Below are 27,848 nucleotides of genomic sequence, written 5' to 3' on the forward strand. Positions count from 1 at the left end.
CACTAACTGACTGCTCTTCCCGAGGACCGGGGTTCAATTCCCAGCACCCACATGGCAGATCACAACTGTCTGTAGCTCCACTTCTAGGGGAACTGACACCCTCACACAGACATACATGTAGACAAAACACTAATGCACGCAAAATAAAAATAAATAAATTATTTTTTTAAATACACAGGGGCCTGGAGAGATGGCTCAGCAGTTAAGAGCATTGGTTGCTCCTCTAGAGGTCCTGAGTTCAATTCCCAGCAACCACATGGTGGCTTACAACCATCTAGAGTGAGATCTGATGCCTTCTGGCATAAAGTCATATGTGCAGATAGAGCACTCATATACATGAAATAAATAAATAAATAAATATTATAAAAATACACAATTAAAAAATAAAATCTTAAAAATAAAGTACTGAACCTTCTTGGAATGTGTCAACCAAAATCTCTTTACTTTCCTTGTTGACTGTTTTCATGTTCAGTACATAACACTGAAAACTGCTCAAAACTTTAAAAAAAGAATCAGCTCTAAATGCTAGATAAATAGTGCTTTAGCAAAAATGTCTAATGAAGTATTCTTTGGATGGAAAAAGGGGGCTGTAATAACAGTTTCCTTATAAATGTAATACTCCTAAAAGCATTGTGTGAGAATTTATTTTGTTAGCATAGTAATTGTATATATTGTAATGGGTTGCATTACAACATTTTGAACGTGCATTTACATGCATTGAAAATACCCCCGCTAGTATCCTTTCTCATCCATCTCACCCTTCCTACTTTGCCCCTTTTAGAGCAGAACATAATTTTCATTAACTTTTTCTTTAAATAAATTTAGGTTTGCATAATGACATTTAATACATGCACGTTACTACACATTGACTTATTTGTTCACTGCCCCCTCTGACTTCCCCTATGCCCTCTATACACCACCCATAGGTTCCCTTCTTTTCCCCAGAGCCCCTCATTTCTTAAGCTCATTACTTTGTTCCCTCTCTTTTTAAAATTTATTTATTTTTATTTTATGTGCATTGGTGTTTTGGAGTTACAGACAGTTGTGAGCTGCCGTATGGGTGCTGGGAATTGAACTCAGGTCCTTTGGGAGAACAGCCAGTGCTCTTAACCACTGAGCCATCTCTCCAGTCCCCTTGTTCCCCTCTCTTAAGATCTCTTCTTCTCCTCTATGATCCCCTTTCCACTTTAATGACTCCCAACACATATGTAAACACACAATACATGTACACAATTTTAATTTTTTAGATTCGTTTATTCAATGTGTATGAGTATTTTGCTTGCATGTATGTACACCACATGCATGCCTGGTCCCCACCAGATTCCCTGGAACTGAAGTTACAGACAGTTGTCAGTCACCATATGGGTTTTGGAAACTAAACCCAGGTCCACTGCAAGTGCTCTTAACTGCTGAGCCATCTTTCCAGCCCTATATACAAATTTAAATCTAGGTTCTGCATATAGGAGAAAATATGTGGTATCTGAGTCCAGATGATTTCACTTCACATAATGATCATTTTTTTTCTGTAAAAGTTATGATGTCATTTGGTTATCCTATGATCTCATTTTTATTAAAAATATATTTCATTTTATAATGCCTGAATAAAATTCCATTATGTATATGTACCACAATTTTATACACTCATCTGTTGATGGACATCTAGGCTGATTCTGTTTCCTGGCTGTTTTGAGTAATGCAACAATAAACACGGATATGCAAGTATCATGTTGACTTAGTCTTTCAGGTATATATCCAAGAGAGGTATATTTGAATGATATGGCATTTCTATGTTTAGTGTTTTGAGAAACACCCTTACTGATTTCCATAGTGAATGTACTAGTTTATCTCCCCACCAGCAGTGAATAGAAAGGTTTCTCTGCAACATCTGTTTTCTTTCTTTTTTTTTAAATATAGAACAATAAACACCTTTATTACATGAGCTATGAATGATGTTTTATTTGCCTTTCCGGGCTTCGATCTTCCTCAGATAGAACTCCAGCTCCTTGCCTTCTAGCACGTAGCCATCTGCTCTGCCACACTGGCCTGGTCTTGAGGCAATACAGGCAAGAAGCTTGCCCTGCTGGACTGCTCCTCCAGAAGACTGCTGATTTTAGCGTTCTTTTTCCTTTCATAATATTTCTTTTAGATTTTCTTTGATCATTTTTTGTTTAATATTTCTTCCTCTTCAGGAGTCAGCTTGGCCCCCTTTTTGCGGCCCAGGGGCAGCGCATAGTGAGACTCATACCACTGTCGGTATGGTGCGCTGTCGACAAGCAGGATGCAGTTCTTCACCAGGGTCTTGGTGCGGACCAGCTCGTTATTGGATGCATTGTAGACAACATCAATGATCCTTGTTTTCCGAGTACAACACTCGGAGCCCCAGGAAAAGTTCCCCACATCCAATCTTAGGGCACGATACTTCATATTGCCTCCTCAGACTCGGACTGTGTGTATACGACGAGGGCCAATCTTCGTGTTGGCAGCAGGCCGTCCCAGCTCGTACTTCCGCTTCTTGTGGTCGGGCTTTCTCTTACCCCGGTCTTGCAGCGCTTGTACCAGTTGTCTCGAGAGATGCCCATCGCTCGGCGCTGGCTGGAAAGAGAACATTTGTTTTCTTGATGGCAGTCATTCTCACTGAGGTGAGATGGAATCTCAAAACAGTCTTAATTTGTGTTTTCCTGATGGCCAAGAATGTCGAACACTTCTTCAAATATTTATTGACTATATTTCTTCTTTTGAGAACTTCCTATTCAGTGCATTTGTCCTTACTGATTGGATGATTTCACTTTTGGTGTTTAATTTTTGCAGTTCTTTATATATCCAAGATACTGTTTTAATTTTTTTTTCAATTTTACATTTACTTATTGGCTGTGTGTGCCCGTGTGTAGGCATGTGTGCCATGGTGCTCATATGGTCATATGACATCTGATGAGAATTGGTGTTCTTGCTCCATCATGTGGGTTTTTAGATCAAATTCAGGTCATTGGTATTGGCATCAAGCATTTATACCTGCTGGGCCATCTCGCTATCCCTATCCTAGATATTTTTTTAATAACTCTTTTTTTTTTTTTGCAGTGCTGGCTGGGGAGTGAACCAGGGCTTTGTACATGCCAGGCAAATGCCAAACACTGAGCTACTACCTCAGCCCTTGTCCTTTTCCTTCCATGTCCTTCTTTCTCCCCTAAATACCACATAGGTAAATAAACACTTAAACACGAGATACTTGCCTGTCAGTCTAAGTTATCTTGTGCAACATGATGTCTCCATTTCCATACGTTTTTATGTGAAAGAGGTAATTTTGTTCTTTTAAGAATGAATAAAATTCTTTGTGCATTCATCTGTTTGGGAGCTGATTCTGTTACTTGGATATTGGGAATAGCAATAAACATGATCATACAGCTAAACCTATACTAAAGCAACCTGAATTTTGATGAATCTACATACTGATCTATATGCTGGCTGTATGAATTAATACTAATTTAAGGGTTTGGGTTCATTTTCCCCTACGTCCTTTCCACCATTTGTTCTTTTTTGTCCTCTAACTTTGGAGAAGTGATCCCACTAACTATATATATAGCTCAGATGGACTTCAGACTGGCTATGAAGCCCAGGCTGGCTTTGAATTCAGTCCTTCTACCTCTGCTCAGCATAGCTGAACCCCCCACCCCGCCTTTATGTTCATAAAGCTCAATTCTTTCTACTTCTCATTTGTTTGCTCTTCTAGTAAGATGTATTCATTCTCAGGCGCTTGTGCATCTGTGTGCATTTCCCCCCATTCTCTGTGTAGTGTTTCTTCAAGTTAATCCTGTAGTCATGCGCTGCTTTAATTTGTGCTTATCATGGAAAGTCCTTATTTCTCTGTCCATTTTAAAGGATCACTTTCCTGGTTATAGGGATATTGATTGACATTTATTTTCTGTCAGAGATTGAGATTAAATCATTCGATGATTTCCTGACTTTAAAACATCTGGCCGTGAAGTCTGTTGTAGGTCCCTTGTAAGGAACTTGCCACTTTAATCTTGAGCATTTGGCATTCTTTCGTAGAATATTCTTACCATTTTCCACTATCATATTATGCAGAGAGGTTCTCTTCTGGCCATGCCATTTGGGGTTCTAAATACCTGCTCTACATTCTTGTCCTAGACCTGGGAAATTTTCTTCTATAATCTTACTGAATCAGTTTTCTATGCCTTTAGTCTGTACCTTGGCACACTCTTCTACACCAAAGATTTATATGCCCTGATCCCTTGTATCTGAAAGGCATTAAATGTTGAGATAGTGAATTGTCTCTTCTTTAGTTTATTAGTTTTTTTATGGAACGTTGCTAGGGATTGCAACATTTCCTACGAATTGCAACATTTGCTCTGAAAGACAGAATCTTATCGTATCTCCATAGGAAAACAGGAAGTAAATCAAAGGTCACAAGTCTAGATGAACAAAAACTTAAAAGATTCTTGAGGGTCCCTACCAACAATAGAAAAAGTATAGGCATTTACTAGGGATGGAAACTGAACAGCCAAACTGTAGAAAGAAAAATAAGACATTTGGACTGGAGCTGCCTGCAGGCTGTGGAGAGAGCAGGAGGTTTGCAGCTCCCCAAGAGGTCACCCATGTCTGGGTGGGCTTTCCAGTGACGCAACAGCTTTTGAGTATCCCTGCTCCTTGTAAGTGAGCTCTTACCCATACTCCTGTTAGTAATTCCACTTTAAAAATCCTCATTGGCTCATCAAACTGGACATGGACACAATCATTACTTTTGTCTACAGTGGGGCTCCCTTTCTGGGCTGACTGACTGACTGACTGACTGTGTGTGTACGTGCGTGCGTGCGTGCGTGCGTGCGTGCGTGCGTGCGTGTGTGTGTGTGTGTGTGTGTTTTTTCCAGGACAGCAGGATAGCCAGGACTGTTACACAGAGAAACCCTGTCTTGAAAAACAGAAAGAAAGAACAATTGTAAAGTGTCCCATAGTTCATCATTATTACATATAATTAACATATGCTAATAAAAACCTTTGGAGAAAAGAATTTAAGGTATCACTGAGCAAAACAAACAAACAAACAAAAAACTTGTGTAATTTCTCTCTGCTTCATATTGATAGCTGCTCTGGAGCTGTAGCTGAGTTCCTCATAGTTGACCCTGCCTGTGGAAGGATCCATGACTTTGGGGTTTTGTGTTCCTATTCTTTAAGTTGGAGTATCTACTACTGTTTGAACCAGAATGGGTTGGGGCTGGAGTTTGCTATAATTACTCTCAACCGAACTGGTAGTATACCTCATTAGCAGAGAGCCTATCCAATGCACAGAAGGCCCTAGTCTTGATCTGTAGCACCACAGAAAATATTTAAATACAAAAACATTTTCAACAGGGGGCTGAAGAGATGGCTCAGCAGTTAAGAGCACTTGACTATTCTTCTAGAAGTCCTAAGTTCAATTACCAGTAACCACATGGTGGCTCACAACCATCTAGAATGGGATCGGATCCTTCTCCTGGTGTGCATGAAGACAGAGCACTCATGCAAAGACAGAGCACTCATGCATAAAATACATGAATAAATAAATCTTTTAAAAAACATCTTCAACAACAAGGGGAATGACAGAAGAGGATTAAAAAATAAAATAAACGAATGAAAAAACAACAGAGAAATGACATTTTTAAAAAGAAAAAAACCTATTCTTCCCAGTCAGGGTGACTAGATAATCAAAGGCAGGCAGGTGATCATGGCGTATGCTGAGGGCTGCTTCCCTGTGGGTCTTTTTAGGGTTTGCCATAGAGATGTATATTCTTTCTGTTTCAGAACCTGCCAAGTCTCCAGTGGAAAGCAGGGAGGCGAAAGCTAGCTAAAATTCCTTTCAGCTGGGTTGCACCAGGCAGAGATTCTCTCGGGAGATTATTGGGCTGTGCAAACCAAGGACAGAGCACAAAACAGAGTTGCAGAGTGCCCCTGGGTCCTTTTGAGGCTTCATGGCGCATGGAACTGTGGCATTCTGTGTTGGGAGTGGGGCCATTTGAATCTTAGGATCTGCCACTCTGGATTCTAGTTTCCTGCACGCAGGATCACACTGGAAACCATTAGTTATGTTCCTAGACTCAGAGGGCAGGTTCCCTTGTTGAAGGACTCTACTACCCTCTACATCACAGCTCACATTCCCTACAGCACAGAATTCTCAGCCAGTTTGTACTAGTGTCATTTCCCAGAGTCAAGACTGTCTCAAGAGGCAGTCAACCAACCCCTGATGCCATATTCCAGTGTTCTGGAGATGGGAATATGCAGAGGTTTTGGCCCTTGGAGCAGTACGGGTAATAGTATCCTTCTCAAGATGGTTCCTAGCATCAGTTCACCTAAATTTCTCTGGGAAATGTACCACATTCCTTTTTTTAAAAAAAATTTTATTTTGCAATACAATTCAGTTCTACATATCAGCCACGGATTCCCTCGTTCTCCCCCCTCCGGCCCCCCTCACCTTCCCCTCAGCCCACCCTCCATTCCAATCTCCTCCAGGGCAAAGCCTTCCCCGCAGACTGAGATCAACCTGGTGGACTCAGTCCAGGCAGGTCCAGTCCCCTCCTCCCAGGCCAAGCCAAGCGACCCTGCATAGGCCCCAGGTTTCAAACAGCCAACTCATGCAATGAGCACAGGACCCGGCCCCACTGCCTGGATGCCTCCCAAACAGATCAAGCCAATCAACTGTCTCACCCATTCAGAGGGCCCGATCCAGTTGGTGACCCCTCAGCCATTGGTTCATAGTTCATGTGTTTCCGTTCGTTTGGCTATTTGTCCCTGTGCTTTATCCAACCTTGGTCCCAACCATTTTCACTCATATAAACCCTCCTCATTCTCGCTAATTGGACTCCCAGAGATCCACCCGGGGCCTAGTCATGGATCTCTGCATCCAGATCCCTCAGTCGTTGGATGAGGTTTCTAGCACGACAATTAGGGTGTTTAGCCATCCCATCACCAGAGTAGGTCAGTTCGGGCTGTCTCTCGACCATTGCCAGCAGTCTGTTGTGGGGGTATCTTTGTGGATTTCTGTGGGCCTCTCTAGCACTTTGTTTCTTCCTATTCTCATGTGGTCTTCATTTACCATGGTCTCCTATTCCTTGTTCTCCCTCTCTGTCGTTGATCCAGCTGGGATCTCCCGCTCCCCCAAGCTCTCTTTCTCTCGACCCTCGCCCTTCATTACCCCCCCTCACGTCCAGGCTGTTCATGTAGATCTCTTCCATTTCTCCGTCACTGGGCCATCCCTGTGTCTTTCTTGGGGTCCTGTTTTCCAGGTAGCCTTTTTAAAGGTCACCGGCTGCATGACCCCAAGTCTCTTTGCTGTTTCAGTTGTGTGACTGTGTGACGCCCGCTCCTGCACCAGCAGAACTGGCTGAGACCCTGCTCTCCTAGACTTTCACTTCCGCCAATTGGGAGAGATTTCCCCTTCCTAACCAGGGTTCCAGAAGACAAGCCCTGGGGCACTCTCTTTCTCTTGCTGTGTGTGTCCCAGAACTTTGGATTTTACTAGGTCTCCATGTCTCTGTTGCTGAATTCAATTGCCACTAACCTCTGCATGCAGCTGTTCCAGTAGCTCACCTTTGTGGAAGAGGTGAGTCCTGGTGCCCATATTCTAACATTGTGCCGGCCAGCTTTATGTCAGCTTGACACAAGCTAGAGTCACTGGGGAAGAGGAACTCTCAACTGAAAAAAATGTCTCCATAAAATCTGCCTGCAGGCTCCTCTGTAGTTCATTTTCTTTCTTTCTTTCTTTCTTTTTCTTGTTTGCTTGCTTTTTTTCTTTTCCTTCTTTCAAGCATTCAAATACCCCCAAGTGGTCTTTATTTCACAAAATTGTTCCCACTAAAGTTATTTACATGCTACTTTCACTGAGATGCTAATTCTATTAAAAAATAACTGGCAAATTCACAAATGATGCTTTGTAAGTCATTCTTCTGCCTTGAGATTGCCCATGTTGGTATCAGCTTCCAACCTAGGCCCAGAAAATTCCCAGTGCTCCTATGTTCACCTCAGCTTAGCCTCACATTAGGTACACACACCACAGGACATCTTAATCATCTTGCCAACCTGGGCAGAAGCGTGGACTAGAGCTTGCTTATTACTGACAGGCTGGTCTCTGAAACCCAGTCTCCATGAAATGGCATCTACTTGCACTATGGACATATGATGAAGACAAGCTGTCTTGGGAAATGAAAAATGAGGGAAGCTTCCGTGTCCCCAGTTCCTGATTCTTCTTACTACTGTAACAAACTACAAGCATAGTGGCTTCATGTGGTTTTACTACCTGACAGTCGTCGGCCCTGACTTGTGCTACTCCCTGTGGGCCAGGACAAGATGTCCCCAAGACTAAGCTCCTCTGGGGTGCTCTGGTGGAAGTGTTGCACAGCTTCTGAAGGCTGCCTGTGTTCCTTAGCTTGTGACCTTTTCTTTCCCACGTGGCTGTTGATTGTTTTTTAAGGGTCTTCCATACCAACTTTTCTGCTGCCTTTTTCCAGTTAAGGAATTTTTTGAAGACAGAACCTACTGAGATAACCCAGGATCTGGTTTCAAATTCATCTGGTTAGTAAACCTTAATTCCTTTCTACAAAGGGTATCCTCAGGGGCAGGATGGTCTGCTTGCTACAACCTATGCAGTACTAATAGCTTGCAGAGCTGAATGCATACTCTCCTTTAGCAGACAACTGTGTCTTAGACAGGTAATTCAGGTTGTGGAAATCTGGCCTCGGGGCAAAGCCTCATCAGCTCAAGGGGAGACAGTGCAGAAATCAGTTCAAGAACAGAGTGGTAGAAACCAGGAGACTTGGGTGACTGCTGGAGGGAGATTATAGATAAGGATCACCAAATGGTGAAAAATGCCTACCAGGCTTGCCTGGAACTCACAGAGATCCACCTGCCTCTCGAGTGCTGAGATTAAAGTTGTGTGTCACCACCGCCTGGGCAGCAGACTCTGTTTAACATGGGGAAATTATGTTGAAGAATGCAGTGTTCTGGGTCAGGTACAAGTCATGTAAAAAAAAAAAAAAGGAAGAGTGGGTTGAGCCTCTACTGGTAGGACAGGAGCCTAGTTAACGGAAGTGTAGCATTTTCTTGATTAATGATTGATGTGAGCGGCCCCAGATTACTGGGAGCCATACCACCCCTTGGATGGTCCTGGATGGTATATGAAAGCAGGCTGAGAAAACCATGAGGAGTCAGCCAATAAACAGCACTCCTCCTGCATCAGTTCCAGCCTCTAGGTTCCTACCTTAAGTTCCTGCCCTGACTTCTCTGGATGATGGACTACAGGCTACAAAACGAAATAAACCCTTTCCTCCCCAAACTGATTTGGTCATGGTGTTTATCACATGAGAAAAGCTTATTAGAAGCATGCAGGTGCCCAATAGCCACATGTGTCTAGTGACCACTTTCTGAGATAGCAGAGATAGAGCATTCCACTACAACAGAACATTCTGTTGGGCATTGCCGTTCTTGAAAATAATAAAATCTGCATAAAGAATGGAAAAGGGGATTTAACGATCTATTTTTTCCCTTCAGATCCGCTCTTATTTTCTTTTTCCTCCTCACATACAGAATTTCTCCACACACATTTCTTGAAGCTATAAGGTTGCCTGGTGTTGGCAAGGAACTATTTTATCTCTAAAACTTTTTGGTATCAAAATATGAGAGTTACCAGTGTTAAATGCATAAAATGTTTACTCAGCACATTAAGCTTTAGATGTTTGGCAGTTATGCTACATAAGAAGACAATACACATGCACTGCACATGTACACACACACACACACACACACACACACACACACACACACACGCACGCACGCACGCACACATGCACACGTGTTTTGTTTGGAATTGGGAGCTCACTGGTCCCTATCTGGTGACTGTACACTGTTTCAAAGGGCAGCAGAGGCAGCAGAGAATTACTTCAGAGGACACTGAACGTTATGTTCTAGAAACACATTTTGTGTCCACACCAACTCTCCCAGGGTGCCCTCCAAATCCTAGAATGGCAGGTTCAGCTGACACAAAATGGAGACAGAGAGAACAACATTTATGGTGTTGCCCTTCTCCTAAGCATGTACTGTGACTTTGAACACAACTCATCCTCACCCTTGTTTTTCAGGTGTCGAGATCCATCAATTTTGCATGCAACTATTACTTCTTTCTTGGTAACTAGGTCCAAAGATGATCTGGAAGGCAACTAAGGGTTGTGATTACTTCACCTCTACTGTACATACTATGTGTGGATCTCATCCCGGTTTTAACCCTATTATCCTGTTCATCTTTACAAGATTGTTCTTTAGAGAAGCCCCAAAGAGTATCATGCACATCACTATATTCTTGGGAAAAAAAACAGGAAGTTGACACACAATATAAACTGGACCCTTTTTACAAAAAGTACTTCTTCAGGGCGGACTTCTGTGAGATGCTTCTGTTCTTCTAAGGAATGTGGCTTTAGGAATTCCTGAATGTTTGCAAAGAACCCTGCAGATAAAAGTGCTTCAGAAACACTATATGTATATTACAAGGTGGTCAGTGATTTTAGAAAAATCCTAAGTTTTGGACCAGGAATCTGTTCTCGATATTCTGGAATTTCATCATTCGGAGTTTGTAGCATGTAGCATGTAGCACAGCCAAGAACCTATTTTTAAAAACCCTCTCTATAAGAGCAAGATCAGACCCTCCTCTTGGCTGTGCGTCCCCGGAACTCTCTGCTGTTCGGGCTTTGGATAAAGAGCTCCTCCACTCCACCAGGTTCTGCAGCAGGACTTCTCAATCTACATCGTGTGTGTGTGTGTGTGTGTGTGTGTGTGTGTGTGTGTGTGTGTGTGTGTGTGCAAGGTAAGAGAAGGCCATGGGGTTGGGGTAACTAGGAGCTCGCCTGTGCCTCCCAGCCGAGGACCACAAGGACAGGGACACCACCTCATTACAAGACAGCTTCAGGTGACTCCATTCTGCTGAACTGGCCAATCTCCAGGGCAGCATGGAACCTGCCATCTCTGCCAACTGTGGCCAATCCCAACAGCAAAGATGCCACTGCCTCCATCCCAGCTGGACCCTGTGAGAAGCCTATTCTTTTCCTCTCTCTTTAAATGTTCCTTTTCATTACTGTTTTGTTTTCATTTTTGTCAGACTTGCTGACAATTTTCTGTTGAGAATTTTGATCTGTTGTTATACTAAGTATTTCTGCCCTTGAAAAACCCACTCAGAACATCACAATCCTTGAGTTAAAGAACTTTCTTTAAAATCCTGATTTTTTTTCATTTTTCTTTATTAAGAAATTTTCTACTCACTCCACATACTATCCACAGACCCCCCTCCTCCCTCCTCCCACCCCTCAGCCCTCTTTCCCAAGCCACCCTGAATCCCCACATCCCCCAAATCGAGGTCTCCTATGGGGAGTCAGCAGAGCCCAGCTCACTGAGCCTAGGCAGGTCCAAGCCCCTTCCCACTGCACCAAGGCTGTGCACGGTGTCACACCCCAGGCACCGGATTCCCAGAAGCCTGCCCATGCACCAGGGATGGATCCTGATCCCCCTGCCTGGGTGCCCCCCAAACAGTTCAAGCCAAACAACTGTCTTCCATATCCAGAGGGCCTAATCCAGTCCCCTGGGGGCTCCACAGCCACCAGTCCACAGTTCTGATTTTTTTAAGAAAAAATTTCTTAAATTTCCTTTAGCTTGACAAACAGAAATAATCTTTTGTTGTTGTTGTTCTACTCTGGTGAACATGAAAGAATCTGGTCACTTATTGGCAAGCCACAGGTGAGACTAGCTCATGTACATGCAGACTCATCACAGATCACAGTGCAATGGTGCCATGTTCATACAAACTTTCAAAAGAAGTTATCAAGAATCTTCTGGCAACACAACCAAGGTTTGGGAATGACAAAAGCAAAGCAAGTTTAGTGATCGAAGCAGCTCTGGAAGGAATCAGTCTGAGTCCTTGTCACAGCTCTTCACAATTAATGGCTTCTGGATGGGGGCACTCAGTTTTCTTTAAGGTGCTGACCACTGGGAGTTTGACCATGCTCCAGTGAGTATATAGGCAATTCAAAGTGGCCTTGGTGGAATTGCTTTCTTGGTGGAGAGTGAACCTTGGAGGAATGGGAAACAAGTGCATTGTGTGAAATTTCCAAGAAATTAATAAAAATGTTATCTTGGTAGGTGAGGATAGCGTTTGGTGTTGTTCGAACTCCATCTGCTCCCTGATTCTTTTTCATAAGTGATTCATAGGCGGCACTGGTGGCCATGTTGGAGGCCAGCTTCTTATCAGCGTTTCTTAAGTCTGTCCTGGAACCTTTTGCCAACAGCAAGTGGACAATGTCTGCATAACCCTTTCAGGCAGCTGCATGCAGAGCTGTGACTCCCTGCTTGTTTGTTGGCTGGTTCAGCCCAACATTTGGCTGAGTAAACAGCACCTCCACCATATCTCTGTGGCCCCCATGTCAGGCCCAGAACAGGATGGTGTTTCCAGTGGCTTGGACAAAGCCAAGCCGTCCACACCCACGTGATTGTCCAAAGCACTCTTAACCAGCTCAAGCTATCTCTTTTTGAAGTTTCATAAAATGTATTGTCAATGAATCCACCCTGCTGAGCCACATAGTTGCTCAGGATCAGTCCTGTCTTGCCTTTGCAGATTCCTTTCCACCATCTGGTGTCATTCATGTCAGTGATGTAGATAATATCTCCTTCCCTAGACGATAACTCCCTCCTCAAAGTACAAGTCATCTAGAGTTCTAGGTTCAAAAGTATACAGAACTCTGAAGACTTTAACTTGCCCTGGTTTGACTGGTGTAGGAGGCGGGTTGGATATAGCGTTGTGCAGAGTGGCAAGCCTCAGCTGTGGGACCCCACATGCTCTGGGAAACTGGGAGCCAAGCTTGCAATTGGCCACAGCTGCTTCGGATCCTTGCCCAGCCAGCGTAGGTCACTGGAACTATCATGCTCCAGCCTATTTCTTTTTAAAATATGAATTCTGTACCATTTGATCACTTTCTGTGTTAAGATTTATTTATTTTGAGTTTATGTGCATGAGTGTTTTTCTTGCACATGCTTAAGTGCACTGCATGCTTGGTGCCCATGGAGGCCAAAGGAGGACGCCAGATCCTCTGGAGTTGGAGGTTGTAAGCCACCTTGTGGGTACTGGACACCAAACCCAGGTCCTCTACAAAAACAAGTGTTCTTAACTACCAAGCCATCTCAGTCCCCCTGCTTCATTTTGATAGTGTATGTCTGTATGCATAGAAAGCCCAAGACACTTTAATTACAAAAATATGTAGTTAATAAAAATAACTTGGAGGGGTTGGGGATTTAGCTCAGTGGTAGAGCGCTTGCCTAGTAAGTGCAAGGCCCTGGGTTCGGTCCTCAGCTCCAAAATATTAAAAAAAAAAATAAAAAATAAAAATAAATAACTTGGATTCAAGATGGACAACAACAATCTTCTGGATGAGAACTATTCACATTTGCAAGCTCAAAAATACTACACTTACAGAAGTAGCAAAAAAAGAAAATGCTTTGTAGGGCATTGGAGAGATAGATCAGAGATTAAAAGCAAGTGTTAGTCTTCTAGAGGACCCAAATTCAGTTCCTAGCACTCACCACCAGGTGGCTCACAACCACCTGTAACTCCAGCTCCAGGAGGCCCAATGCCTCTAGGCTCTGAATGTACCTGCCCTTCTATGCACATATGCCACACACAGGCCCCATCACACACACACACACACACACACACACACACACACACACACACACACACACACACACACACACTCTCTCTCTCTCTCTCTCTCTCTCTCTCTCTCTCTCTCTCTCACACACACACACACACACACACACATATATATATAAAATTTAAAATAATAAAATAAAGTGCTTTGTAACCTGGTATTGTGACAATGCTTGTAATCCCAGCACTCTTGAGGTGGAGGCAGGAGATTAAAAATTCAAGAACATCCTTGGTTATACAGAGAATTCAAGGCAATCCTGCTCTATGTGAAAGCCTATCTCAAAAACAGAAATAAAAACACTTTGTAATGAATGGAGTCAGAAAGGGCAGGGCCTTTATACAGAAAACCATAAAATTTCATTATAAATGTTTTGTAAAAGTCAAACAATCTCTAACTTCATAAAAAGAAATGTGCATTATTACTTTGGATTTTGGCTCTTTTGAAACAGTGTTTCACTGTGTAGCCAAGGTTTGGGGGTTGACTTGGAGTTAACTATGTAGTCCAAGTTGGCCATTATCTTATTATCCTCTGCCTCAACTTCCTGAGTGCTAGAATTACAGGCATGAGCTACCACACACCACTACATGTATCGTTCTGAAATGAGACGACATACCATGATGAAATGCTGATTCTCCAAAAATTAAGGCATAAATTTAATTCAGTTCCAGATAATATCACATCAGGTCTTTTCCTCCTTTTCTTCCTTCTTTCAGAATTGAGTAAACAAGAAAATTCTGAAAAATGAGAGCAGTGAAGGAAGATTTTCCTGGCTAAGTGTTGAGAATAGCAAATTAAGCCATTGTGATCAAATTAATACTAATACCAAATTAGATAAACAGACCAATGGAACAAAATAGCAAATCTAGGATGAGATTTTAGATTATGTGAAAAGCTGATTTATACTAAAAGCATTAGTTAATTCAAAACCAATACTCACACCAATTGGAAGAAACAAGTTGTTTGGAAGAAACAAAATGCATTCCTTTCTTACACAGTGTAGACTAATAAATTCCAGACATTTTAATACTAGATGTAAAAAGAAAAATGGTAACAGTAGAAAGTTTGTAGACTTGTGGTTATAGTGCAGAGACAAGGAAATCCAGTTAAAGAAGAGATAAGTCTATTCAAGCATAAATTTAGAAAGAAAAACTAAAGGCCCCCAAGATGGCTGAGTAGGTGAAACAGAGATGGCTCCGAGGAAAAGCACTGCTGGGCAAGCCTGGTGTCCTGAGTTCAAGTCCCAGATCCCATGTAAAGGGGGAAAGAGAACCAGTTCCACAAAGTTGTCCTTGATCTCTCCACACACACATATCATGCATGCACACACACAAACACACACAATCATAAATAAAAATTTAAAAGAAAGAGAAAATAAAGAGGCAAGTGTGGCAGTGCGCATCTGTAATCCTAGCATTCCTGAGCCTGAGGCAGGAGGATCAAAGTGGGTTCAAGGCCAGCCTGGTCTACATAACAAGACTGTCTCAAAAACCAAATAGATACAGAAAGAGAAGTGGGGTGGTGGTGGTATGAGCCAGTTCATAATGGTATTTCCAGTTCAAAGTAAACTTACAGAATTTAATTTTTACAGCAAGGTCTTACTATGTAGCACAGACTAGCCTCAAGAGACTCCTGGTTTTATCCTGAAAGTGCTCAGATTATAAACTACAATCCGCCAGAAGTGGTAGCACACATCTTTAACCCCAGCACTTGGGAGGCAGAGGCAGGTGGATCTCTGAGCTGGAGGCCAGCCAGGGCTACATTAAGAAACCCTGTCTGGAAAAAAAAAAAACCCTGAAATTCTTGGTTTTAAAATTGTACATTTTGATCCAACTCTTTTTGTGTGCTGGAGTTAAACCTGTCCAACTTATTTAATGTCATATTTTTATCTCTTCTTTTATGCAGAAATTTTTTTTTATTTTAAGCATAATGTTTATTGATTCTTTGGGAATTTCACATCATGCACCCCAATCCCACTCATTTCCCAGTCCCTCTGTATCCACCTTTTCCCCTTGTAGCATCCCCCCAAAGGAAAACTTAAAAAGAAATAATAAAATAAATAAATAATACAAATAAGAATATTAATTAAAACATACAAAAAACCCAAAAAACAAAAACAAACAAACAAGCAAAAAAAAAAAAGAAATAAAACACTTTGCTTCTCGATCTTTCCCTCCTCTCCATCTCCTCTTCATTTGTCTTAGTGGTATTGGGAGCTGCTGTGTATCTTTTGCCCAAAGAGCTTTACTTGCAAACGTTCATTGTGTTGTTGGTCATGTTCAAGGCCTCTGGCCTCCGGCATACCATCAATATGAGACCCTCACCAAAACTCCTCCCAGATATCCTGCTGTTGCCCAGAGTCATGGAGATCCTGCAGCTATGGTTCCATAGGACCAGTCCCTTCATGCACTCCAGCAGGTTATAGATGGGGTAGATGTTAGGGTGGGCCTGGGTGGTAGCTGAGTTGGTCAGTCTGGGCTGCTGGGCCAACACCTTCAGCTCTCCCAAGCCTGTGGTGAGGGGTGAGGCCAGCTTTCCCAAGGCAGGGCAGCTCTCCTATGAGAGGTGAGGATGGGGGGGGTCAGTTCTTTGGTGGGGGGAGGCAGTTCTCCCTGTGCCAGTGAGGGGCAGGATCAACTCATCACAGCCCTCATACTTCCACACATGGTTCAACACATGGATCACATGGGCCCCTGTGGTAACACGGCCAATGTACATCAGCACAGACCCTAGAAGCATCAGGACTATGGGCCCAGTTGTCACCACGGCTCCCAGTGGCAGTGCAGGTCTCTCAGATCAGAGTGGGCCCATCAGTAGCATGGTCCCTGGTCTCCAACATGGCCCCAGGTAGTCGCATGGCCTTCAACGGTATCAGGAGCCACAGACACCAACACAGACCCTGGCTGCAGTAGGGCCACAGACCCAGATATGCCCACCATACCTACCTGGATCCTGATGTCACTATGGCCCTGCGTGGCAGTGCAGAACACTCAGATCGGGTTGGCCCCTTCAGTAGCATGGCCCTCGGATACCAAAGTGGCACAAGTGGCATCGCAGACCCCAGGCATCCTCAAGGTCTTCAGTGCTAGCAGGAGACACAGACATCAGCACAGACCTTGGCTGCAGCAGAGCCAGGGACCTAGACATGGCCCTTGGCAGCATCCCAGGCCCAGAGGTCACCCTGACCACGGATGGCAAGCAGGCCTCCCACATCAGCCTGTTCCTCACCACCTTCCCATCTTCAGATCTGCCTCTCTCCACAGGACATGAACCATTCTGTCCCTCTCTCTCTCTCTCTCTCTCTCTCTCTCTCTCTCTCTCTCTCTCTCTCTCTCTCTCTCTCTCCCATACCCCACCATATATTTGCTCACCATAATGGTGCCTGACTGCCCTGCACTGCAAGGTGCCCAACTGGCCCATGGTTTCTCTTCCCCACCTAGGGCAAGCGACCTCGGGCAGGCATGTGAGTGTCCTTCATTCTCCAGGTCCTAATGGCCTGGGCAGGCCCATAGTTTCTCTTCCTGTGCAGAAAATCTTAGTTGCCAACTATATTAACCTATTTATTTCATCTTAAGTACATATTTAGTAGTTTTCAAATGACAATATCAGTATTATTACTAATAATTATTGTTAAATGCAATTTGAGATGTATGATTTGCTTTGTCTTTGAAGATACATCTCATCAGTTTAGTCAAACTCCTGTGCTTTAAAATTACACGGAAAAATTGGTTGTGTTAGTCTCCCAACAACTACTAGCACATTCATTTTGCTTTAAATAGTTATGAATAATTTTGGCTTGACTTTTGTTATAATTATGCAAAACATTTATATGGCTTCATCATCTGAACTATAGAAAGTACACTTAGAGAAGTCTGACTTTCATTTCTCATCTCTAATAGCCTGTGTGGTGGTTTGAATGAGAATGGCTCCCACAGGCTCTTATATTTGAATACTTAGTCCCAGATTGGTGGAACTGTTTGAGAAGCATTAGGAGGTGTAGCCTTGTTAGAGGATGTATGTCACTGGAGACAAACTTTGAGGTTTCAAACAGCCCATGACATTCCCAGTTAGCTCCCTCTCTCTCTCTCTCTCTCTCTCTCTCTCTCTCTCTCTCTCTCTCTCTCTCTCTCTCTCTCTCTCTCTCGACCTAGGGACTGTGGATTATGATATGAGCTCTCAGCTACTGCTCCAGTGTCATGCCTACCTGCCTGCTATCATGATCCTGCCATTGTGGTCATGGACTCTAACCTCTGGAACTATGAACTCCAAGTAAACGTTTTATTCTGTAAATAACCATGGTCTTATCATCATGTCTTATCACAGCAATAGAAAAGTAACTATAACAGTGTGTTACCTCCTTCCTCTTAGAGGTACACATTTTTATTAGCCTTTAGAGTATATTATACTGTTTATTTCTAAAAACTTAAGTATATGTTCCTGTATTCCCCCTTTATTCAATAGAAGATAACATACACAAACAACTATAAGCAACTGAAGAAAGCTGAAAGTGGGAGAAATGGCCTTCTCCAGGGAAGAACACAGCAATTGGTTGTCCAGTGCCAAATGGTCATCTCTGAAAACACACAGACAAATTTATTACTAAACATTATGTTTAGTAATAAATATTCATATACATAAATGCATAGAAAAATAATTGGTGAAGAAAGCAGCCATGACATTGAAGGAGAGTGAGAAGAGGTCTTTAGGAGAATTTGGAGGGAGGAAAGGGAATGGAGAAAGGTTGTCATAATCTAAAAACAATTGAAAAATAAAAAAATAAGTAAATATACTCTATGCTATGGTTTGCTGGTGGTTTCATCTCTTAAAGTTTTGTGTATAGGATGGTTGGTCACTAGTATACTGATTTGAGAAGCAGTGAGACTTTGAAGAGTCTAGTGGGTTGTCCTTAGGACTCTGGTGGGGCTTCCCTCAGGAAGTATTATATAGCTGTTATCCAACTGCTGTCAATATTGTTCTGAATAAATAAAACACTGATTGGCCAGTGGCTGGGCAGGAAGTACAGGGGGGACAAGGAGAGAGGAGAATTCTGGGAAGTGGAAGGCTGAGTCAGAGAGACACTGCTAGCCGCCGCCATGACAAGTAGCATGTGAAGATGCCGGTAAGCCACGAGCCACGTGGCAAGGTATAGATTTATAGAAATGGATTAATTTAAGATATAAGAACAGTCAGCAAGAAGCCTGCCACGGCCATACAGTTTGTAAGCAATATAAGTCTCTGTGTTTACTTGGTTGGGTCTGAGCGGCTGTGGGACTGGCAGGTGAGAGAGATTTGTCCTGACTGTGGGCCAGGCAGGAAAACTCTACCTACATCCAACTGTGTCAATTCTCATGAGAATGAATTGTTCTCAAAGCCTGAGTCTAACCGCTGAATTACTCTTTGGTTTCTTGTCTGGTGATGTCATCTTTCCATTCCTCATGTACTCCTATCATCATGCCATCTGGCCCTTACCTGAGGCCAGTGGAACCACTCAATCTTGGATTCTCAGCTTTCCAAAACTGAAATAAACACAGGACATTTTTGGTAAATATACAGACTCCAGTAACTTAATATAGTAATAAAAGTGGACTAACTTATGTGATTATCTAAAATCTAGAAGGCCAAACAATGTTTATCTGAATGTTGGAGAGAGCCACAGAACCCAGTGGGTGTTCAGGCTAAGAGCTGGAAGCCTCAGAACAGGGGAACCAATCATACAATTGTGATCTGAGGCTGAAAGCCTGAAAACTCCCTAAAAATTGTAACAGATCCCCAGACCTTAGCACAGCTGACTCCATGATGGAAATACCATCCAGGCCATAAAACTCACCACAAAATAAAAACAAAGACCTAATCCATCAAAGTCCGTTGTTCTAGGGAAGTCTGTAAAGGTACTAACCTTGCCTTTTTGGCTTCTGTGATTCTGCTTCTGGCTAACTGATCTTGTTAACTGAAGTATGCCAAGTTTAAAAAAAAAAAAAAAAAAAAAGAGCTCACCCTGAGAAAGGGCTGAGATCCAGAACAATGGAAGCCTACCAGCCAATAAAAACTTTCTATTGCCTTAAAACCATGTCCATGCAGTCTTCTCCTGTGAATACCCCATGACATTTTTGGAGGTTCCACTGATATCTCCAGAGACCAGACCTCAAGACACCAGGTAGGGTCTCCAGAGCAGTGGTCAAGGAACTACCAGGAGGTGTGCCATCTGAGTTCTAGGTCTCCAAAGACTGCCTTTGGTCAGCCGCTACCTAATGCTTCTGAGGTATCACACACCTCCACCCCAAAGGAAACAAATCAAAAAGTCACCTGGTCTGTCACCTCTGGAGGGAAGTCTGGCTAAGGTGCCTTCTGTTTAGACACATAAAAGAGGTCAACATGGCCACTGATCCAGTGTCCAGAATCTGTGTGGGTGTATGAATGTGTGGTTGTCCCCTGATTGTCTTCTCTATGCCCTCTCTCTCTCCCTCTCTCTGTCTCTGTCTCTCTCTGTCTCTCTGTCTCTCTGTCTCTCTGTCTCTCTCTCTCTGTCTTTGTCTCTCTCTGTCTCTGTCTCTCTCTGTCTCTCTCTGTCTCTCTCTCTCTCTCTCTCTCTCTCTCTCTCTCTCTCTGTGTGTGTGTGTGTGTGTGTGTGTGTGTGTGTGTGTGTGTGTTTCTATGTTTTCCTGTCAGTTTTGTTTTCCTGTATTGACCAGTAGCTTTCTCTGGCGTGGAACTCCTCACCCCTACCCCGCTGGCTTAAGATCTGCCCCCTCTTGTTGAGGACCCAGAGAAACAACAACAAAACTCCACCTGTCCCAGTCCTGAAGTGATGCTTCTTTCACTGCTTGGCTCCAACTCGTGGTGCTGGGTTATCCTGTGTGGGGTTGGTCCCTGTGGAGTAGGGGATTGGCTGAGCCTCTTATTCAGGGACCCCTGCCATCTAAGCAGAGTGAATGCAGGGAAATAGTTCCCTGTGGTACACATTGCCTCTGCTCCCCTGCCTGCTCTAAGCAGACCTGAAGAAAGCAAAAGGAGAACGTTCCATGCCTTCCTTTCATGATTTATGTCTGCTTTTCAGCCAGTGATCCATATAATTAGAAAACTCAAAACCCACTGTTCTCTGAAAAGAAGTAGAAAACCTGCTGCTGGGCTGGGCAGGTGAATTGACTGACAGACAATGCAGCCTGGATAGAATGAATTTCCCTTCTGTCCAACACTGACCAAAAGGACTTTAAACAATCTTTACTAGGTCCTTTTTAGAAGGATTAAAGACAGCTGCTAAAAAGATTTCCTTTGTCACCCAGACGGCTCCAGATATTAGGGAGAAGTTATAAAGTAGGAAATTTTAAAGATACAAGTAGGTCCCAGCTGTTGGAGGTTGGTCAAAAGGTATTTAACAACAGAGAATTGATTGGGACAAGACCTTTTGCTTAAACTGAAAGCTGTTGTCACCTTCTGATGGTGAGATGCAATTAAGACTCAGCAAAATTTTGGTGACTTGCCCTCAGTCAGAAGAATATCTTCTAGCGGAAAGTCCTGTCCCTAATCAAAAGATACAGGTAGACTACCTCTCAGATTGACAACAAAGACTCCAGGGGGTATGAGCAGAAACCAACCCCCAGGACTGGCCCAACACCAAATTCCTATAATTGTTCAACTAACCAGTTCAGCTACTCCCATCTGGATTACGCAATGCCCAATGATCCTGGAAACAAAAAGGGAACTTGCAGTCCATACTGCCTACAGAGTCAGGTATCCTGGTGCCCTGCCAGTCACCCTGGAATATGCATCTCCTCCTGGGACCTCTGATTCTCATGAGTCTGATTCCTCCAGAGAAATGTGTACACTGTCTCGGACCAGAAAGATGCATTCTTCAGCCTCCCATGGTGGAGGTGAATCAATCCATCTATGTTTTTAAATGCATAGACTCACAGGGAGGTTACAGCGTGCAATATAACTGGACCAGGTTGCCCCAAGGATTTAAAGACACTAAATGATGATCTCTTGCCCTTCTGTAAGAGGTTCCCCAGGACCATACCCTTATAATATATACATGACCTTCTACTAACCCCTAAAACTAAAACAAATTATAAAAGGGCCACTGAGGGACTGCTGCAAGAGTTGCAGACCTTGGGCTACAGAACGTTGGCTAAGAAAGCCCAGTTTTGTCCATCAGAGTCTACCTATCTTGGCTATCAGCTGAGAGGAGGCAAAAGGCCTTCAGATCTCAATTCCAACAACTAAGAGTCAAGTTTCAGAGTTCCTAGTTGAGGGTAGGTATTGCTGCCTTTGGATACCAGAGTTTGCAGAAATAGCAAGGCCTCTATACACCAGCATAAGCTGGCCACTGAACTCCTAATCTGGACTGAGACTAAACAAAAGGCTTTGAGTCTTTAAAACAGCTCTGACTTCAGCTCCATGCCTAGCACTTCCAGATATCTAAAAAATATTTTCATTTTTTTGTTCATGAAACAAAAGACATTGCAAAAAGGGTTTTAATCCAAACTTTGGGATCATGAAAACGCCCTGTGACATACTTGTCTAAACAATTGTACCCTGTACCCACCAGTTGGTCCACTTGTCTAAGACCTGTGGTGGCTACTGCTAGTCTAATAAACAAACAAGCAAACAAATTAACTCTTAGTCAAGATCTTATACTCACAGTACCCACACTGTGGAGGTCCTCTAACAAGGACCACCAGAACACTGGCTGTCTAATACCTGTGTGACCCAGTATCAGGCTGTACTCCTGGCTCACCCTCCAGTCCAGTTTGAAAAACCTGCCATCAATCCTGCTACCCTCTTGCCTGATGACGACCTGCAGGTGCTCATCCATGGCCATCACGAGATGAAAGATGAAACCAGGTAGCTGGAAGCTGCACTAGTTACTTTAACTGGAATGCTTTGGGCCCACGCCAGGTTCCTCAGCTCAGAGAGCAGAACTGATCGATCTAACCCAGGCTCTGAGATGGGGAAAAGGAAAGTTCACCAACATACACATGGACAGTCGCTGCACTTTTGCTACTGTGGATGTCCACGGTGTGACTGATAGAGAAAGAGGGAGTCTCACCACTAGGAGAAAGGACATTTTAAAGAAAAAGGAAAAAATCTTGGCCCTCCTAGAAGCTATTTGGCTTCCCCTACAAATTGCTATCCTCCAATTCTGGGCTGCTGAGGTGGCTGCCTGAAAATGACCTTAAGATCAGTGGGGCCTATTGACATTCTGGAGATAGACCCTGACTTGGTGCTGCCTGAGACACCATGGTAAAGAAGAAATGGACAGCTCCATCCCACAGGATGATGAAGGACACCAGAAGCAAAGATCATTATCTTAGTTAGGGTTTCTATTGCTGTGACAAAACACCATGACCAGAAAGCAAGTTGGGGAGGAAAGGGTTTATTTGGCTTACACTTCCAGATTATAGTCCATCATTGGAGGAAGTCAGAATAGGAACTCAAACAGGACAAGAACTTGGAGACAGGAGCTGATGCCGAGGCCATGGAGGGGAGCTACTTACTACCTTGCTTCACATGGCTTGCTCAGCCTGCTTTCTTATAGAACCGAGGACCACCAGCCCAGGAGTGGCACCACCACCAACAGGCTGGGCTCTCTCCCATTGATCACTAACTGAGAAAATGCCTTACAGCTGGATTTCATGGGGGCATTTCCTCAACCGAGGCTCCTTCCTCTCTGATGACTCTAGCTTGTGTCATCTTGACACACAAAAACAGCCAGTACAATCACTCTCCAAGAAACACCTGGCAGGACTCTGGGAGCTGACCTTCACCAGGCCACTCATCTGGGGTCCACAAAATTTTCTGAGTTTCTCGTATCAAGGTATGTTATACCTAGACCGGACAACACAGTGTGGGATGTCACAGCCAGATACCAGGTTTGTGTTCAAGTAAATCCAAAACAGAGAGCTCTTACCCAGGAAGAGGTCCAAATGAGAGACCAACACCCCCAAGAATTCTGGGAAAACTGAATTCACCAAGATTTGACCTGTTGGGGAAGGATAAAAGTACTTGCTAGTTTTTATAGATATCTTTTCCAGGTGGGAAGAAGCATTTGCCACAAGGATTGACACTGCTCCAATAGTGGCTTAAAAGCTCCTCCAGGAACTGGTCCCCATTGCAATGGGGTCTGACAATGGCCTGGCTTTTATAGCCAAAACCTCTCAATTAATAGCTAAAGCTTTAGGGATAGATTGAACACTTCATTGTGCACATAGACATCAGAGTTCTGGGAAGGTTAAAAACAATAAACAGGACATTAAAAGAAACTAACAAAACTCATTAGAGTCTACAACAGAATGGATAGGCCTCCTTCTTTGCTTGGCTTCAGCATGCTGAACACCATATAGGGAGGGATTTACCCCGCTATGGGATTACGTTTGGAAGACCTCCCCCACTGCTTCCCAGGCTCAAAGACCAGCAGTTGGAAACCTCTCTAACCATTTCTTTCTCAAGTCACTACAGACGCTCCATTCCTCCAAAAAGGCTATTCATTGGACTTTCCAAGAGACCCAGCCAAACTCTGAATCCACCACCTGTTTCCCTCTGTTCAAGTCCAGTGATACTGTCTGGGTCAAGTGAGTAGCCAATGGGGCTCTGGAACCAACTTGGAAATCACCCTACATGGTGATTCTCTAAACTCCTACAGCTGAGAAGGTAGCCGGCATTACACCATGGATCCACCACACCCAGGACAAAAATGTGGAAGGCACACACAGTGTTGCCAAATGGACTGTCTTCAGACTATGGACCCATTGAAATTAAGGTTTCATTGAGTCTGGGCCCTTGCACTCCCTGGCCCTCTACCTCCTCCTGAGACTTGTGTTTGGTATGAATACAAGGTTATGGTCCAACCCCACAGCCCTCAGGCCTGGACCTGGGAACTAAGAAAGAGAGATATAGGGAAGGTGATTGCTAGTGTGACTACAGACCCGAAACCCATACCTATCTTGACCTTTACATAATAATACCCATTTTCAATGTCTTGTAACAATTCTATGCATGCCCTTCAGCTTGGCCCTCTAGTTGCCAGACACAAGTGAGTTTCCATTACAAAAATTGGGTTTGTGAAACTGAGGCTTCCTGAAAAAGTCCTTCAAAAGATTCTGGCCTTTGGAAAACGGGAAAAACCTGGGTAATTGGACTCTATACCACAGAAAGGGACCCTAGGGATAGAGTTAATCATTCTCAGCCAGAAATAGGCCATGATTGCTGGTTATGCTTAAGACATCTGGCCCTTGTACTACATAGGGATAGGAACTAGCCAGACTGTCAGCCCATTGACTGATAGAACTCACTGTGACTGGGGGCAGCCCAAATTAAGTTAGAGGACTTAACCTAGGCATTTCCCCTATCTTGATACCTGCTATTCTGCCTTGAAGGTTAATTAATCTGGATAACGATGATATTCCCGAGCCCCCGAGATTACTTGATGGGCATGTACCAATGGCTTAACTAAATTTTCTTCTGCTGTTCCTTTCCAAACTAAGTAGACAGGTTTATCAGGACCGAGAGATATTAAAAGTTTCCATTTCTGAGTTAAAACAACAGGTTCCCTTACTGAAATGGTCCTACAAAATTAGAGAGCACTTACTTCTCATGAGACAAGGGGGACTATGTACGGCTTGGGGGAAACCTGTTGTTTCTATGATAATTGATCAAGAGTAATTTTTATAAAAGTCTGGCCATGGTTAAAACAAAACAAATCAAAACAACAAAAAAAACTAAAAAAGAAAAAGAGACAAAGACATAAATCAGATAATTCATAGCAGTGTCTGTCTTCTTAGCCCCCCTGGCTAACTACTCTGATATCAGCACTGGATGGGCCTTTAATTATCATTCTGATTGGATTAATGGCAGGCCCTGCATCTTAAACTAGATGGCCAATTTTGTAGAGTTCAGTAAAATTAATGGTCCTTAGGACTAACTACCCTCTTTACAGCAGGATCAGTCCACAATTTGACTCATTCACTAAGACCAGTGGGGAATGTAACAGGGCCCCAGACCTTAGTAGGCCCACAGACCTCAGCACAACTTACTCCATGATGGAAGTACCATTCAGGCTGTGAAACTAGGCACATAGACAGCACCATGTGACAAAACTAAAATAAAGGCCTAATCCATCAAAGTCCATAATTCTGGGAACATCTCTAAAGTACTAGCCTTGCCTTTTGGCTTCTATAGTTTTGATAGATTTGATTTTTCTGCTTAAATGTTCACCCTGAGAAAGGCTCAGGGCTATACTGGGATCCAAAACACCCAGTGTAGTCACAGGCCAGCTAATAAAGACTTTCTATTGGCTATCTGTGTCTGAGCATCCTTTTCTGGTAGATACCCTACACAATTATAATTACAACATTCCCCCCTACCCTTTCCTCCCTCCAAACCCTCCCAAATATCCCTTCTTACCCTTTCAAATCCATCAGTTATTTTTTTAAATAATCCTAAGAGCACATAATTTTATCAGGATTTTAATTTCCTAAATCATCTACAAAAACCAATTGATACAAGATGGTCTGGTAGAAAAATTCCACTTTTAACGTCTACTTCCTTTTAAGAAAATGGAAGAAGGGATCTGAAGACAGCCTTGTACCTAAAGAGCAGCACCTTAAAAATAGAAGAAAACCTTCAATATGAATAATCATCGCAGACCTTCAAATTTAAATGCATCTGTCCGGTTGGACTCAAGATTAGTAGAAGCTGGTAACATTTGTCCCTTTCTAGTCCTCACTTTTGGCTTGAGGATGTCTGTCACTAATACCCCAGCCTCTGTCACTACTTCAAACATGGGTGAATGCTGTGTGACAAAACTTTTCATATGCAGAGAATATACTAAATGCAACATTAGGATGAGGGAAAAAAAATCAAAAGATAAAGTTAGAAGAAAGAAGTGAACTTAAGTTTTAATAACATTTTATTTTAACATAAAATGCTAAAAATAATGTAATGCTAACAAGAAAACAATATAAAGCAATTGCTTATTACACTGACATTTTAATAGTTTTTACAGTCTGTATAAGTAATATGAAAGATATAAATAAGTCACTAAATCTTCATTTTTTTCAAAGTATGAAATATTATGTTAAAAGGGAAACTGTATACGTGAATTATATTTTTATAATTTTTCTTCCTGACAATCAAATGTCATTTCTTATCACAAAAAACAGAATTAATATAAATGGTTTTAACTACTTGCTAAGTTAACTTTTTATTGTTGTCCTTGTTTGTTATTTCAATAGGTATCATGAAACAAATTCAGTTTAATTTTAATTTACTATTACTTGTATTATCTGTGTGCATTGTGTATTTGTGTATGTGTGTGTGTGTGTGTGTGCGTGTGCGTGTGTGTGTGTGTGTGTGTGTGTGTGTGTGATGTGTGTGAGTACCGAGGCATCAATTCCATGGAATGCATGTGGAAGACAGAGGCCAATCCTTGGAAATCCATTCTCTCTTTCCACCATGACATTCACCTGGTCAAACCCAATGATTGTACATACTGTACCATCCCAATGACCTGAAATCCAATTAATCGTAACCATCTTTACTGAGTAGCTCTGAAATTTAGTATGTTAACTTTTAAAAATAGAAACAGTATAAATTCATTATGTTCACTTTTTCTTTTTTACTACATCTTGAAAATGCAGTCCATTTTATTGCAGTAACACTAAGCACAAATAGTTTTTTACAATTCTTTAGTTACTAAGTTATTGAATGACAGTAATGTTACCATTTCAACATGTGACTGCAACTAGGTGCTAATTTCAAAAGAATTCAGTATGTTAGTTACCATTTCAATATATCAACATTACAATTATTAATTACTGACTTTATACCCTTTGTTTCTTCCTGTCTTTTGGATATACAGTACGGCATTTCTGTTTATGGTGCATCACATTTTGGAATGACCAAATATTTAGGACTCAGTATACAGATTTGGTTAAAATAAAGCACAACAAATGAAGCAACTATAGTGGAAAAGCAGCAGCAAGAAACTCAACCAGAATCATGTATACCAGGACGGAGATGGAGATGGTGCAGTAAGACAGAACAACCAGGTGTGGAGGAAAGTATCTAAAGGAAGAACAGCTGTGTTGTGCCATGGATCCTAAATGTCTCCCAAGTTAATATGATAGAAGG

The 27,848-nt window shown here is 42.7% G+C and overlaps 2 pseudogenes; both read right to left on the bottom strand.

Annotated features, from left to right (window-relative positions):
* Positions 1-1,906: 1,906 nt before the first annotated feature.
* On the bottom strand, positions 1,907-2,579 carry LOC131899850 (small ribosomal subunit protein eS8-like; annotated as a pseudogene).
* A 6,852-nt stretch (positions 2,580-9,431) lies between these two features.
* On the bottom strand, positions 9,432-22,539 carry LOC131900093 (osteoclast-stimulating factor 1-like; annotated as a pseudogene).
* Positions 22,540-27,848: the final 5,309 nt, after the last annotated feature.

Source organism: Peromyscus eremicus, chromosome X (assembly GCF_949786415.1).
Source record: "Peromyscus eremicus chromosome X, PerEre_H2_v1, whole genome shotgun sequence".
In the NCBI taxonomy this organism is placed as follows: Eukaryota; Metazoa; Chordata; class Mammalia; order Rodentia; family Cricetidae; genus Peromyscus; species Peromyscus eremicus.